We start from the raw sequence: 16,806 nt of genomic DNA, 5'->3' as shown, positions 1-16,806 counted from the left end.
GCTCATGCTTGTTATTATGTGAACTGCTGTCATGTTTGCCCCCCACTTTTCCCTTTCAGCCAAAATCTCCTAGTTATTTCTGCTCAAACAGTGATGCTTCCAGTAAGAGTGAAATGTCTTTCTCAGAAGTAAACCATGACCTTTTTAGCAAGGTATGCTGTCTCATAAGTTTCTTTTAATATATTATAAAGGCCCTGTGATGGACTGGTGTCTCATCTAGGGTGTATCCCTGCTTTTCCCTCTGTGTTTCCGGGATGTTCTCCGGCTCCACCACAACATTGATCGGGATGAAGTGGTTACTGGATATTAATGTATGAAGGAATGTAGTATAAAGCACACAACTTGTCCTTACCACTACCTTACTTTGTGTGTGTATGTGTGTGTAAGTGAGTCAGTGAGTGAGTGATGCTAACAACTAACATATGTTTGGTTGACCATTTGACCATCAGAGACGTTAGGGCATCAGGGTCCCAATTCATTGGCCATAATGTTACTTTTAATCATTTATTGATGTGGTTCTGTCTGACACACCACAGTGCCATTTTGCCCCTGAACTAATGCATAGTATTACCTCTATAGCAGCCTCTATATGCACCGTGTGTGTGTGTGTGTGTGTGTGTGTGTGTGTGTCTGCATGTGTTTGTACCAGGCATCCTAAATTTAGTTTTTGTCAGTCATAGACTGCCACTGCATCGTAGGATTATTTTTCTTAATTAATTCATTTATTGAGTAATTTTCTGAGGAGGACCTGCATATAAACAACGGCTCCAAATAACAAGGAAATGCTATTAATACACCTAATATTAAACATGCATAACCTGAATTATTAAAACACAACAGGGAAAAACATACACCAATTATATAAAGCAAAAACACTGCTATATTAATAAATCATTTAGACTTATAATGACTAATTTATACAAGACTCAAAGAAGTTTCAATGTAATCTGAGTGTCAACAGATCATGTCAGATAATGTAAACTTTCAGGCATTGTTACAGAGGCATAGGGTTTTTAATAGATTCATGGACTTGGTCCCTAATCTGTCAATTTTGAACATTTTTTCAATGAAAATAATAATTTTTAAGAATGTGTAATGTTTGAGTCACGTTTTTCTGCCATATTTTATTAACATGCGTGCACTGTGTATCAGTCAACAGTGTAAGCCGATTTCCCAGGTAATGTTATAATCATAAGGTCTTGCTTTCTCATCCAGACTGAAACTCACTCATCCCTCTCTGGGCCCGTCTCCACTCTCTGGATTAGGGGACTCTCTGATGTCACATTTTCTTTGGAGCTGTGAAATTTCTAGGCTGGTATCAGAACCATGGAAGATTTTAGCTTGCCGTGCAGTGAAACCAATCGCACCTTAAAGAGTCAAACTTTTATATCTGCAGGGTTTTCTCTAATTTTACAGTGTTGTATTCTCATGTCAGACAAGAGTCCAATGATGAGTTTCTTTTTTCAATTTGTTCTGGCTCTTTGTCTCTTTCGGTCTTTGTGGCTTTGCACTCTGCACTTGCTCTTGCACTCGAGTATGGTCCTATCACTGCAGAAATCCCACGCTTTGGTTTGTGGAAACGAGAACTCCAACTTACCTGGCAGATGACATCATATTAATGTTCATTAATAAAAACGTAACAGGACATAATATTTCTACAACTTTATATTACTATAATAACGATAATGAGTTACTTTGAGAAACTTTATTAATGTATGGCATATACTGTAAAATACTAAAAGTGTTTGTGTGATTCAGTGGTGAGAATGGTCTGGGTGTGGCTTGATATTCTAATTTATTTTATTTATTTATTTTATTTCACTTATTTGACAGGGAAGAGATTCTTGAGAATTCACTTTGTGAACCATTCACCATTTAATTGTTTACTCCATTTATTATTCAGTTAGCTTAATGCCTTAATTGCCCCATGTATTCAGTAGGCATTTATGCTCATGCATTTAATATTCTGCCTGGTTCTCTTCTACTTCATTTAAGAGTGAAACTAATTATGCATATCTTAATTGTGACCTTATTTCTCTCAATTGAAAATTCAAAGAAATTCGACTTGAGTTCCACATTGCTGGAATGTCTCAGCTGGCAATATCATGCAGTGAAGCATAGTTTATTCAGGAGCATGCAGTGATTAAATGTATGAACTGTTTTTAAGCAATTGCATGTACAGGTTAGAAATACAGGTCAGTGATATTCTTGAACTTGCACACTGAATCAGATCATGAAGTTGTGTTGGAGCATTAAAAAAAATCACCAGCTCATGCTGGAACAGAGTGCTGGAGAGACAAGAGCTCTGCTCTGATGGAACGTCTTGGCACAGTGATGCACAGTGTGATGTGTGACGATCTAGTCTCTCCAAAACCAGAGTACGGAGGATTTCCTTGGAAATAGTAGCAATAAATCAAACCATGCTGTAGTGAGATATAAAGAGAAAAGAGACAGAGACGGAATAGGGGATGATTTAAAAGGAAGGACACAGAGAACCATAGGCAAAAAAAATTTGATGTAGTAGAAAAACAATACTGGAAAAGCATAGTGCTTTTGTTGTAAATATTTCAACTTGAGCATAATTGATCCGCTGAGAAAATGCTTGAAAAATAAATTAATTCGTTCATCTTCAGTAGCACACTGTCTTGGTCGTTGTCACGGGGGATCCACAGCCACTCCCAGGAACACTGGCCATGAGGCGGGAACACACTCTACTCCATCACAGGGCATCGCTCTCACACACACACACACACACACACACACACACACACACACCCATTCACACCTACAGTAAATACCTATCCGGGTTTCTCCAGGTTCTCTGGTTAACTCTCACCTTCCAAAAACAGGTACATGCGCGTGCGTAGTACGTGTTAGGTATGTAGACATGCGCAGTACGTGTCTATCGTAAAGGCAAGCGCGAACAAACATAAACAACAATGGCGGAGTACATGGTGGTGTTGTTGCTGCTCAAGAGTTTGCTAACGCTTCTTCAGCAAAGTCCAAAGTTACTTGTAGTAACAATCCAACCTCATCGTCTGTCCAGACAAAATTACTCGCTGCTTTCGCCATATTGCTTGTTTGTTTGCAAGCTGCTCTCTATGAATGAGGAGTAGAGCAACTCCCGCCCACAAAGAGCTAATCGTCACTTCCCTACAGGTACTGTTTACTAACAAGGTGACAGCGCCAACTACTGGCCTGGCATACGTAATACAGCGCTTTGGCCGTTATCGCGGATATGTGTAAACGCGAATCGTTTTGAAAACGTTGTCATGTATACGTGAACCTTTTTGAAAACGCCAGAGAAAAACTTTTCCGTTTTTGACTACATCGTTGTCGTGTAAACGTGGCCTAAGATAATTTGCCCATAGGTGTAAATGTGAATGAGTATGTGAACGTGTACGGGCATGGTGCCCTGTGATGGACTGGCTCCCCATCCAGGCCCACCTCACACCCAGTGTTCCCGGGATAGGCTCCAGATACACCACGGACCTGATAAGGAATAAAATGGTTACTGAAAGTGAGGGAGTAATTGTGTTGCGGTTATTTTCAAAAAATATCCTTAACTAAAAGTACTGCCAGTTAAAGCTACCCTAAAATTTACAAATACAAAAAGCTACTCAAGTATATATAATAACTAATAGCATTTTCCAACACTGTGGATGTTTGAAAAGTTTACTTTCAGGTTGCCAGTTGTGTCTGAGGGCACGCAGCCTGTTAACTGTTCTGTTCGGATAATGGACAGAACAATTGGTGGCAGTAGAGATTTTGTCTGCTGTGCTGCTTCTTTCTCTGTTTTAAAATACAAAATAAAAACTAAATACACATAGCACTGCAAACCCTGTGTCAGCTAGCAAGTGTCAGTTAGCACTGAATGCAATCTGGCACTGTGTGCATCACAAGCATTTTTAATATTATCACATAGTACATACTTGCCACAGCTTAAGGCTTTACTGTTTTCTTTGCTTTAATACATCCAGTGAAGTCCTGCAGAGCTTAGTAATTAGCTGATGGCTCTGTGTCAGGGGTGTTAAATCAGGGAAGAGACTAAATTTGTCTGAGTCAGGCACTGCTAATCTACTGTCTGCTTGAAACATGAATGCTCCACTGACTGTGTCAATTGGCAAAACAATTGATTTAAGAATACTTAATTCTTTTCCTGTGGGTGTTTTATACACTCTTTTAACTCCACTACACTATAGCGTGAGATTTAAATGTCAGGATGTCCTGCACAGTTTCTCCCAGCAGAAAAAGTCATCAATTTCATAAATGGCTTTTATATTATACCACAGCGCTGTTGAATTCTCAAATCAGAAGGTGTGGCTTAATAGCAAGGCTCTGACAGTAGCTCCAGCTGTAATATAAATGATAGGTTTATATTATATTATTTATATTATTTTCTACTGTAACAGCTCAGGGACTTGTACGGCATATGCTCCACAATAATCTAAGGCTAGTAATAAACAGATTTTTAAAGCATGTTGTTATTTAAGAAGGAAAAATATATCGTTGTTTATGTGGTACAGTTTTCTATTAAGAGATGCTTATTTAACATTAATTTCAAGAAAAAAAGAGAGCCTGGTGAGGGAACAACTGTTTATAGCAGCTATAATGTTAATGATAATAGGAACTAACTTGTTTCGTAGACGTTCCATGACATTAAGTGTTATGGTTAAAAGGCACAACCTGTTGTTCATTAAAAAGTAAAACATTTGTAATCATTGGAGAATGGCTGCAGTATATGTGGAATAACACAGTGTGGGCTGTGCTGTTATACGAAAATAATCCACGGGGTGGAAACTGAAGTCAGGTATTTGTTGAATGAAAAGTTGACTTAGCAGATGAAGTTATTTATAAGTGTAAGTATTATCAACAACTTACACTTACAACAAATGGTTTCATTAACCATTCACAAACCCTGGAGGAATACTTTTTTTTTCCCTAAAAGTGTATATACTGTATGACAGTTGACATAGCCTTGTTAGTTAATTCTCTTAGCAAGCCTATATGAGCATATCCTAAATTACCAGGAAAATTGCTTCAGCTGCACTGTTCATGCTTCAAAATGTCCCATAAGATGGGTTATGCATATTTAACTCCACTACACTAAGCAGCTGTTCACAGTTCTCATTAGAAATATGTGTGACATTGTCCTTATACACAGACACTGTTTTAGAGACGCTGTTAATTGCGGATATTTGGTACATGGGATATTTGAGATGTTTATCAATAGTGGTATGTTGAATTATTTTTTGTCTGAATGAAGAAAAATATTCAGAAATAAATATCACGACATTCTCATGTCAGTACACATCTCTGTTTTTTCTTCTTCTTTTTTTTACTCTTGAATGTTTGAATCAAGAGCCTGTAAACTTAACAGGGATGTTGTAAACTGTATTTGTATATCAGGCCAAGAGATAAATTGCTTCCTTTTCGATTTTAATGTTGTTGTTTTTTTGCCTAAGGAATCATGTTACTGTTTGAATGTGAGTGAAATGACTTCTCAGATTGGTTTCACAAAACAATTTCAGTCATATTTTTAAAAGTGGCTGATGGAGACATAGCCACTTTCAGGTGGCCTTTCAGGTATAGTTGCAGTGCCCTCTGTTTTTGAACCATAACATGCCTTCTGCTTTCTTGGTGTACTTAATTAGGACTTTACTAAAATAAAGAACACCCACATCAAACTGGGGATCCTGGAGAGAGGCAGCTGCTGTGGCAATGTGCCGTTTCAAATATGGATTAATGAGTACTGTGTGGTTCTTGGCCAGTGTGGTGAGTGCGCAATGCCTCTGCTGATGTAGTCCACCTCAGTGTGTTAGATACACTTTCATTGGCTGAAACAGCCTGCATGGTTACCCACAATGCTTACACAAAGGTAACGTGGTTTACATGCCTATTATCGAAATCTGCCAGATTGCCACAAGGTGTGCAACATAGTTCTAAACTGTGTTGCATGCAGCTTGTTTGCTAATTGGGAAGATGCAGTAGTTTAGGGTCACTCTTAATACATGTTCTTAATATTCGGCTTTCCATACCTTTGGAATATTTGTTCCATTGCTGTTTGTAGTCAGTCATTTACTGGTTAAACAATGTTACCGGATAAACCTTGTCCCCAAAAGTAGATTATGTCACTTAATCTATGGAAGAAAATTTGTGTGTGGGAAATTGAGTTGAATCTAGTTATCACATGGTGAGAGTGTGGAGATTAAATAAAGCATCATTAAGAGACGGGGTTGTCTTACAACACTGATGGTTTAAATCACACATTATACTCAAACATGGCTGAAAGTAGAAAATGATCAGATAAACGACATCTTCCCAAGTAGCAAACAAGGCTGTTGTGATGTTATTGGGACTTGTATTTGTGCTATTTTTGGTTAGCTTGCTGCTAAATAAGCCAGCTAACATTGCATTGAATGCCTTTCATTGGAATACATTAGTTAATTATGGTGAAGGGAACTTAAAAGCTAGCTAGCCGATAAGCAAAATAAGATCTTAAACACAGCTAATTGACACAATCGTTTTCTCATTGGAGTCATTAAACATAAATAGCTAATTATGAAATGTTATTAAATATTATATAATAACTTTAATGATAATACATGAATCAGTGATTCATGAAAAAAAGCAAACACTTTACTGGCAATTGCAATTAACTGAGTAGCAACTAATCTATTGCTAATTCTAATATATGTTCCTTTATGCAGTCACACCCTCTGAATAAACAAAAAAGAATATCTGTCAGATTTCATAGCTGTTGACTGACTGTATATTTATGTTGAGAAAGAGCAGTCTCTTACTGATTAGATGGGAGAATTATGATGACGGTGTGCTGTAACAGGGAAAAAAACACCAACATTCCTTCAGAATTGAGAATGAGAAACATTGCCATGTTGCTGTTGACCCCCTTGCAAATTGGCATGTTTTTCATTTTCACCTGTTTTTGTTCGTCTGCTTATTTCTTTGTTTGTCATAATTCATTCTCAAAATGGCTACTGTTTGCCTTACTCTGCTTTATGTTCTTGTCATCGTCCAAGCTGACAGAATGGTTGTCTATTCTAGGCCAGAAATGAAAAATAAATATGTTGTCTATTTCCTATACAGTACAAATGCATATTAGATTATAGATTAGATTATAGAAATAGATTTTTGTGCTCAATACTGAATTTCTGTAACAGCAGCTCTGACACTAGTTCTGAATGTTTATATTAATGTGCTCGAACAATAATACGTTATTATTTCTGTAGTAACAACTTATGTAGGACTTGTATGGCAGAGTTTAATCTTTGATATTGTGAAGTTTTCTGTGAGAAGATGTTTAGTTAGCATTTTTGGAAGGAGTCTCCAGTGTCAGCGCTTTGTAACGGTCAGAGGTAAAGATGTACAAAGTTTTCTGACTTAAATTTACAGCTTTAACTCTGACATTTTTTAAATGAAATTGTTATTTTATATGTGAATCTTTACTGGAACAAAGAAATTCTTCTTTATAATGTGGACATTTGCATAACATGAAATCACTTTTTATTTTATACCAGCATCATGACACAAATGTAGACCCATGTATAACATTATGAATGATCAGGTGAGGTAAGGGTCTAATGCATGGTTATATGAAATCCAGTAAAATTGGTCTTGCTTTATATAATTTCTATAGGCATTTTATATGGGATTGAGTTTGTGAGGCATAATATAATAATACTTTTAAATATCTAGCTTGTGTTAATAGTGCTGTAAATTTATTGCCAATAGCCAGATTTGTTCTGCCATACTCAGTGCAAAAGCTAAAATTGTGTCTGTGATTTGGCTCGGGGATCAAATCCATCTGTAAAGTGCCTTCTCCAGTTTGAGCTGCTAAAGTGAATCAGTGTGAATAAAATTAGCCAAGTTTTTTTTTTGAGAGCTCAGTCTGTGAATCTCTGTACTGTAGTGGTGTGTATCTCTCCTGAGAATATACATATGCATATATGTATTATTATGCATATTAATACACAATCAACCATCTGATGTATGAGCGATACATTTTTATAGTCAGTTATTTAATATGACACAATTTAATCATGTTTCAAAACTAAATTGTTTGCGTCACTGAACTAAAAATGTGCTACAATATAGATGGCTATATTTTGTTTCAAGTAGTTAGTAGTTTTGTATAACAGCAGCTCTGACGCTAGTGCTGAATGTTTATATTAATGTGCTTGAATAATACATTATAGTAACAACTTACACAGGGACTTGTATGGCAGCATTTAATCTTTTATATGGTGAAGTTTTCCTTGAGAAGATGTTGATTTAGCATTGTAGCACTAAAAGTGTGCTACAATACACAGTAGATGGCTGTATTTTGTTTCAAGTAGCTACTGACAGGGGTGGAAAAAGTACTGAGAAAGTAAAGATAATGCATCCAAACCTTACTCAATTCATGCTAAAAATATACTGTGAAAGTAAAATAGTTGTTCATTTTTAAATGTACACAAATACTAAATTATTAAAAAATGCAACTGCACTGTTTTTCTTAAAAAACATCATTCAATCTCTGTACATTTGCTGGTCGTAGGCACGACTAACGCTATGCAGTTTGCTAATGAATTAATCAGAAGTAAAACATCTTGCTAATAACCTATATTTACCAGTAGCTAGAATCTGATTTGCTTCCTAGCCAATTGCGTGAGCTACTGGATCTGACGCTAGTCTAACCTTACATTAGAAAACAGGTTAACTTCAGTAAAAATCCTTTTCCAAGTAGATAGAGTTTATGCCTTCTAGGGAGGTGAAGGAGACACATCATCTTATGTGAGTGTTTGCTTGTTCCAGCATATTGAAACATTTTACTGAAGTGGCTTCAGGCATACTCATCCTCAAGTTTTACACAGCACTGCAGTGGCTTATACATATTCAGACACACATATATAGAGCATTAACTGCATTGTGTAGCATGAAAAGATCACCACAGATGACATATTAGCATGATTTTTGATAGATTTATGTAAATAAACGATAGATTTATGCAAATGTAAATAAAACCTTTGAGATTTGTAACTAGTACTTTAAAGGTCTAAATAAAAAGGAGGAGTAATTGTATTTTTTTCTTTCTTGGAAATGTAATGCAAGTGTTCAAATTCAATAATACTCAACTAAAGTATAAATACCCCAAAATAATACTTAAGTGTAGTGACAATACAAGTATTTTCCACGCTTGCTTACTGATGCTGTACAGATCTTGGCAGCTGAACTGCCTCTGTATTTTAAATACTGCACCAGTATGCTTTGGGTGTAATTTTTGTAAATATTGAGACTGCTTCACTGAATCAAATCAGGCAATTTTTAAACCCCAACTGTCTGTCAGCCCAATTAGTAGCAGGAGAGATACATAGTGGAATAAATGCCTGTTCCAGAAAAATAGAGCAAGTTAATTTCATTTGTTTCTCTCAAACAATCAAATATGTAACGCAGATTTGAAGCAAAGCAGCTGAGGAGGGAGACGGATAAAAATCCCACCGAGCCAAACAGCATACCCATTAATTAACTGTGGTGCCCCGTCCAGTGTAGCCAGTTTTACACACTGTGCCAATCTGTCCCGTTCTGTTCCAGCTCTCTTCCAATCTGAAGTGACTGCTCCCCCTGCATGTTAAAATTAGCCATGCTGAGTTGATTACAGCAGCCTGTAATTCTCTGTGCACTCAATGATATTCATGTATGCCCACTCAGTATGTTTCAGAATGGCTAATTGCTCTAGTTTTTGCTTCATGTCATGTGTCTTTGATTTTCAATTAAAGTGGATATAAAAAGTCTACACTGTTAAAATTGCATGTTTTTGTGATTAAACCATGATATTAAAAAAATTAACCCATAACAAACCATGTCAGATCTTTGTCCACCTTTGATGTGAAATAGCAACCAACAAAATTCATTAAAAATTCAAAATTCAAAAATAGAAACATTTCAAGGGAAAAAGAGAAAGAAAAAACTTTCTATAACCTGGTTGCATAAGTGTAAAACACCCTTTAACTAATACTAATTACTTAAAGCATTTTTTAACTTGTAATACAGCACTCAGTCTTTTTTGGCCAAGAGTCAACCAACTTAGCACAACTTGATTTGACAATTTTATTCCTTGCAAAAAGGCTCCAGAGCTATCAAATTGCAAGGGGATCTCCTATGCACAGCCTCCTCGTAGTCATTCCACAGGTTTTCAGTAGGATTTAGATCTGGGCTCTGACTGAGCCATTCCAAAACATTGATGTTCTTCATCTGAAGCCATTCTTTTGTTTACTTGGATTTGTGCTTTGGATCATTATTGTGCTAGAAGGTGCAATTTTTCTTCTTCAGCTGTCTAACAGAGACCTGCAGGTTTTGCACCAAACTATATTGGTATTTGGAGCTATCCATGATTCCTTCTTTCTTGCATAGAGCCCCAGTCTCTGCTGAAGAGAAGCAGCTTCAAAGAATGATGCTGCCACCCCCATGCTTCACCATTGGTATGATGTTATTTGGATGAGAAGTATTGTTTTTGCACCAAACATATTGTTTAAAATTATGCCCAAAACATCTACCTTTGTAACTTCAGACCAGAACACATTTTGCCACATTGCTTGGGGTGATGTAGGTGGGCTTGGATGTGTTTTTGTGTGTGTGTGCGTGTGTGTGTGGGTGTGTGTGTAAAAGGGCTTCTGTCTAGCCATCCTACCCCATAGCCCAGACATGCGAAGAATACGAGAGATTGGATTGATTGATCCATGGAGTGACCGGTGCTTGCCAGATATTCCTGCAGCTCCTTTAATGTTGCTGTAGTTCTCTTGGCAGCCTCCCTAAAATTAATAACATAATTTTCTTTATGTTCTTTTAAATTTTGGAGGGACTTCCTGTTCTTGGTAATGTCACTGTGGTGCCCCATTTTCTCGACTTGATATTGATGACCTTCATGGTGTTGGTATATTTAATGTTTTGGGAATTCTCCTGATCAATACCTTTTAACAGTGAGATCCTGTACGTGCTTTATAAGCTCTTGGAGATGGTGTCAGTGGTTGGATGAAACCAAGAAGATGTAAAGAAAATCCTAAAGAAACATCTTTATTTGGGGTTAATCAGAATAACTTCACTGAAGACAGGTGTATGACAATTCCTTTTGAACACAGGTTTGAATATGGTGCATTCTGAGCACAGACACGTGCCCCATTATAAAAGCGTGTGCACAGTTCTGCAGCTGCTATTTCACATTATAGGTGGAAAAAGATCTGACATAATTTACACTATATTGCCAAAATTATGTGGGCCCCTGACAATCACACTCATATGTGGTTCTTCCCCAAATTGTTGCCACAAAATTGGAAGCACACAATTGTCTAGAATGTTTTTGTATACTGTACCTTTATGACTTCCCTTTATGATTGACCAAAATCTAGAGAAAAGCCTTCACAGTAGAGTGGAGGCTGTTATAGTGGCAAAGGGGGAACTTACTTCATATTAATAACTATGGTTTTGGAATGTGATGTTTAACATGATGATGGACAGGTGTCCACATACATTTGGCCATACAGTGTATATTGGTTTAATTTTTTTATTACATCACAAAAACCTGCAATTTCAAAGGGTATGTAGACTTTATATATAATTTCTAAAATATTTTCTTTATCAGTTAATTAGTTGATAATATAGGGAGAAATAGTGAAATGTTTGTGTGATTCCAAACCTGATTGTGTTGGATTAAACCTCCAGCAAAGCATACATAGAAAATAGGGGTTACATGCTTGACTGACTTCCCTCTGTTTGAAACTCTCAAGCAGAATGAAACTGCAAATGGGAGAATCGTGATTAGTTAATCCTACATTTGTAGCTTATTTGCAGAATTATCCCAGAGTTCCTAACTTAGCATTTGTGTGCTAGCATGCTTTTACTCACTAGGTCTCTTAGACATGAAAAGAACTTGAGTGTATAATTTTAATAAAAAGCTGTATGGGTGGGATAAATGACAGCAGGCTGGTGATTGGTGAGATTAAACCTTATGTTACATTCACCCAAGTTTAGGACCTTCCACTTTACAGCTAAGTAAGAGAAATTCTGATGTTGAACATGTAGTCAAACAGGCTTTAATTAAAACTTGACACTAAGCTAATTAGAAAGCAATCACAGATATATGTTTCCTCGGATATTAATAGTCATATTTCTTTTTGTAGATTTCCAAAAGTCATTTTCATTGTTAAATTTAGCTAGTATTTCAGTTAGCTAATACATGTAATATATTTTTAACACTGCAATGTTACGGCCAGTTGCACAAAAAAGCATTGTATTCTCTTGCGAAATAACTGGACTGAGCTGAAAATTCACAATTTGCATCAGGTTTTCTGTAGCCCAAAACAAGACCAGCTTCAACTTCTTTTGCTGATTAGCAATCAAATACTGTCTCACCAAACTGCCATCACTGAAGTGCTGAGAGGCTTTACTGTCTTTTCAATTACAGTGTAAGATGGAAGTACCTATATGACAGAGTTACAGCAGCTCTCTTTTTCACTTTGCAGTACATTTTATTAACCAATTCACAGAGATGCAATTTTCTTGCTACTAAGAAAAAAAAAGCAAGTGCTGTTTCAGGAACCATCTTTGACTTTTAATACCGTAAGACTAGGATTCAAGAGAAACAGTATAATAAATATGACACTTGTTTTTTATATAAAATATACTCTAAATATAATATACAAATGAGAAAACTTCCAGTTTACTTGTTCCAGTTTATCCTTGTAGAAAATGTTTTTAAAAAGGAGTTTGAAACACTTACGGAGAACCCATTTGGACTGAAAGAGGACACCACTCTAATTTCTGACAGCTTTTTGTTTTTATTCATCTGAAATGCATTAGCAACATCAGCCTGTAATATCTGCCTTATCTGCACTTTCAACTGATGACTATTAGCATCATTCCTGGCATTTAGATAGAGTAGGAAGAGGGTTTTATTGTACTTCACCATAATAAGCTTTATATTAGTTCCTCTGCTCCTTATTGGCTAAAACATGCTCTGGTCCCACCCTAACATCCTCATTTTTTACATTTATTTTTAATGTAATTAACTCTGGGTCCCTTTTCGGTTCTACTCCCCTTCATGACTTGACATGCATAAGTTCTACACCTAATGAGGTGGGTACTCTGCCACAACGACAATGTAATTGAAATCATATCCTTAGCAAGTAACAAAGTTATACCAGCTGAGGAGTCCGGGTTATTGAAAGGTAGGTGTGAACAGGTGTGTATGATCAGAAGTCCAGTGATTGTGGGGATATGTGTCATGTGATCATTTATATGATGTGATTTGTAATTTTGTTGGCTAGTTGAGGTTCATGGGAAACATAGTATGCTTGTACTTAAGCCAGTTATACTCTTATTTTAACTATATATATATATATATATATATATATATATATATATATATATATATATATATATATATATATAATGTGTGTGTGTGTGTGTGTGTGTGTGTGTGCGCACTGCTGCTAAATGAGGATTATTATGCACATACTCATCTGTGTACTTTTGCAAAATTAAAAGGTCAGACCCAAAACATTCCTGCCCTGCAATTTTTCATATCAATCTGTAAAATGTTGGTGATTTTTATTTTGGCAAGTATGGCAATTGTGGACAAGTACTGTTTCTAAGGACATGCAAAACAAACACATTGAGTGACAGCATAATATGCAGGAGGGAGCTTTTATTTTTTCAGTTTTGAAATAGAATTTGTGTCAGATTGCAATGTATTTTGGGATGGTTGCGTGCATGAAATCTGCTAGTTCTAGGAGAGGGAAAATGGGAGGGAAAGCCAAACGTCACGGGAGTGGGAGGTCTTTACTCTTATGTGAGTGGTCAGTTATGAAGCTTGCGGGACAAAGATGGCCACATTGACTAACATAGGAACACAATGGAGATGGTAGGATTACACATGTGAAGCTGCACTTATCAGGTTCATTAATTTCTCTTCAGTAACTGCTTTATCCTGGCTCCTGCTTTATCCTGGCATCCTTAACAGACGGTTCCTGAATGTGTGGTTCCCACTGTGAAGCATGGAGGAGGAGGTGTGATGGTGTGGGGGTGCTTTGCTGGTGACACTGTTGGTGACTTAGTCAGAATTGAGGGCACATTTAACCAGCATGGCTACCACAGCATTTTGCGGAGACATGCCATCCCATCTGGTTTGCACTTAGTGGGGCCATCATTTGTTTTCCAACAGGACAATGACCCCAAACACACCTCTAGGTTATGTAAGAACTATTTGTCCAAGAAGGTGAGTGATGGAGTGCTGCATTAGCTGACCTGGCCTCCACAACCGATCCAAATCCAATTGAGATGGTTTGGGATGAGTTGGACCGGAGAGTGAAGGAAAAGCAGCCAACAAGTACTCAACACCTCTGGGAACTCCTTCAAGTTGGAAAACCATTTCAGGTGACTACGTCATGAGGCTGACTGAGAGAATGCCAAGAGTGTGCAAAGCTCTCATCAAAGCAAAAGGTGGCTTCTTTGAAGAATCAAAAATATAAAACGTATTCTGGGTTATTTAACAAGTTTTTGTTTACTACATAATTCCATACGTGTTCTTTCATAGTTTGGATGTCTTCAGTATTAATATACATTGTTGAAAACAATAAAAATAAAGAAAAATACATTGAGTAAGAAGGTGTGTCCAAGCTTTTGACTGGTACTGTACATTGCACACTCTCTCCCTAATTCTATTCATTATTCAAGTTCCCTATATCTTATTGTTCTGGTTTTGTCATTGCTGCTTGTTTCTGTGTTTAGGATTATGGATGTGCCTGTGATAACCTTGTCTGCATTTTCCTTTGTGCTGTCTGCTCCAACAATAATTTCTGGAAGCCTGAATAAACCTACTGAGCATTTGCAGCCACTTACTTATATCTTTCTGTTATTTAAAGTATGAACATAATGCAGTTATTGCTTTGCAACTGTAAGCGTGGGTCAGCGATTTTTTTTTTTTTGCCCTCATAATCCATAAAGTAAAGGATAAGGTAACACGTTTTATGAACCCATTTATATGAAAACATTTATAACATGTTAGGTCAAAACATATTTAAAACATGGTACATATTTTAAACTAATAATGTTTAAAACAGTACTGTGCATCTACCATTTTGGCTGTTCTAAATAAGCTCTCATACATTGCCAAAAACCACATATGCAAGTCTACTTGATATTGCTGAACAACTTCACTTACATAATATTTGTTGAATTCATGTCTTGTATGCATAATTTTTTGTAAAGATGACATTTGGGATTAAGGAACCGTATAATAAGTCAAGAATATGATGCCTTTTATGTGTTATGTGTATAGGATTTAAAGCTTTTATTTAATTCGTATAGTCTATAAGAACAATCAAAGAGTCATTCAAAGAATGAAGAGTAATCCAGTAATTATCAAAAAAAAAAATTCAAACAGAACAAAGAAGGCAATGCCAAGCTGTAAATCCAGTAAACAGGAAAAGAGATCAGTATACACATATTGAAATGAAATGCTGAAAATTGCACAAAAAGAAAAGACTGACAGCAAGACTTCACAACTGAGTGAAACAGAGAATGTATGAATGGTGGAACTGATGAGTCTGCTGTGGAGGTGCTGGAGGTTAGAAACCCGGCTGCACCAACCGTGTACAGACTACTGTGGAAGAAAACAGGATTTCAGATTTATTTGTTTGGTTTGAAGTAGTCTCAACATTTCCTGGAAATCAGAAGTTTCAGTGCTGTTATGTTGCTATCACCTGCTGGACAGTAAAAAAGAAAGCAGAAAAAGAAGGGCACTGAAACAGTAAAAACACTGTCTATTCAGTTTAAGTTAAATAAAACCATCTTGATATTACCTAGCAGATGTGTTTTCATATCCTTTAGTGTGATATTGGAAAACAGCTTTTGATCACAACATGCAGGACTTGTGCATCTCTTTACTTCTCTAGCCATTTTTAGTGCAAGTATTTTGTTCACACTTGGATATTGTGATATACTACTAATACCTGGATGATGGCAAGATATCATACTACTAAAACCTGGATGATGGCAAGATATCATACTACTAAAACCTGGATGATGGCAAGATATCATACTACTAATACCTGGATGATGGCAAGATATCATACTACTAATACCTGGATGATGTAAGGAAATGAGACGTGGAACACCAGACATGTTCAGCATTCAGTGTAGGTGAACCTGAGAAGCCTTCAGATATCCAGATAATAGATAGTCAAGTACATGCTGTATTCTTTAGTAATATAGTGTGTCTAGTTTAGTACTGTTAGTATGGAATTGAGAAACAGGGCACACAGGGCCTGATTGATCGGTGAAGGTGGAAGTCTGTAGATTCTATCGTGTCATATTTTTAATGGGAAAAAATTGCTTACAAATCTACTGCCCATAGGCATGGCTCTGTTCCTGCAGTAGAGAAATATTTTAAAAGGAAGTGATTTATGATAGCGAATACGCATGCACTTAAACATTGCATCAGCAAGAAGTTAAAAGGTGGAACTGAGGGCCCAGGTTTGCTCCCGCTGTGAAAACATCTAAAAGGGCAATCAGGCAAGCGTTTTCACAGAAACACAGCTGTGTTTTCTGACTGCTGCGAATGTAATGATCTGCATGCAAAAAGCGAGCAGTCTGAATCTTTCCATTCCCCTAGCTGTGCTGCTACCAGACCCTGCTGGTAGACGCTGCCACTAATAACTGCCATTAATAAAAATCATTTACACGGTACTGATTGCAGTGCAAAGTGCTGCACAAGCACTATCATGGTCATTCCTTCTGTTCAATTAAATGTAG

This window comes from Pangasianodon hypophthalmus, chromosome 2 (assembly GCF_027358585.1).
Source record: "Pangasianodon hypophthalmus isolate fPanHyp1 chromosome 2, fPanHyp1.pri, whole genome shotgun sequence".
NCBI classification, from domain to species: domain Eukaryota; kingdom Metazoa; phylum Chordata; class Actinopteri; order Siluriformes; family Pangasiidae; genus Pangasianodon; species Pangasianodon hypophthalmus.
This window is presented reverse-complemented; position numbering follows the sequence as displayed.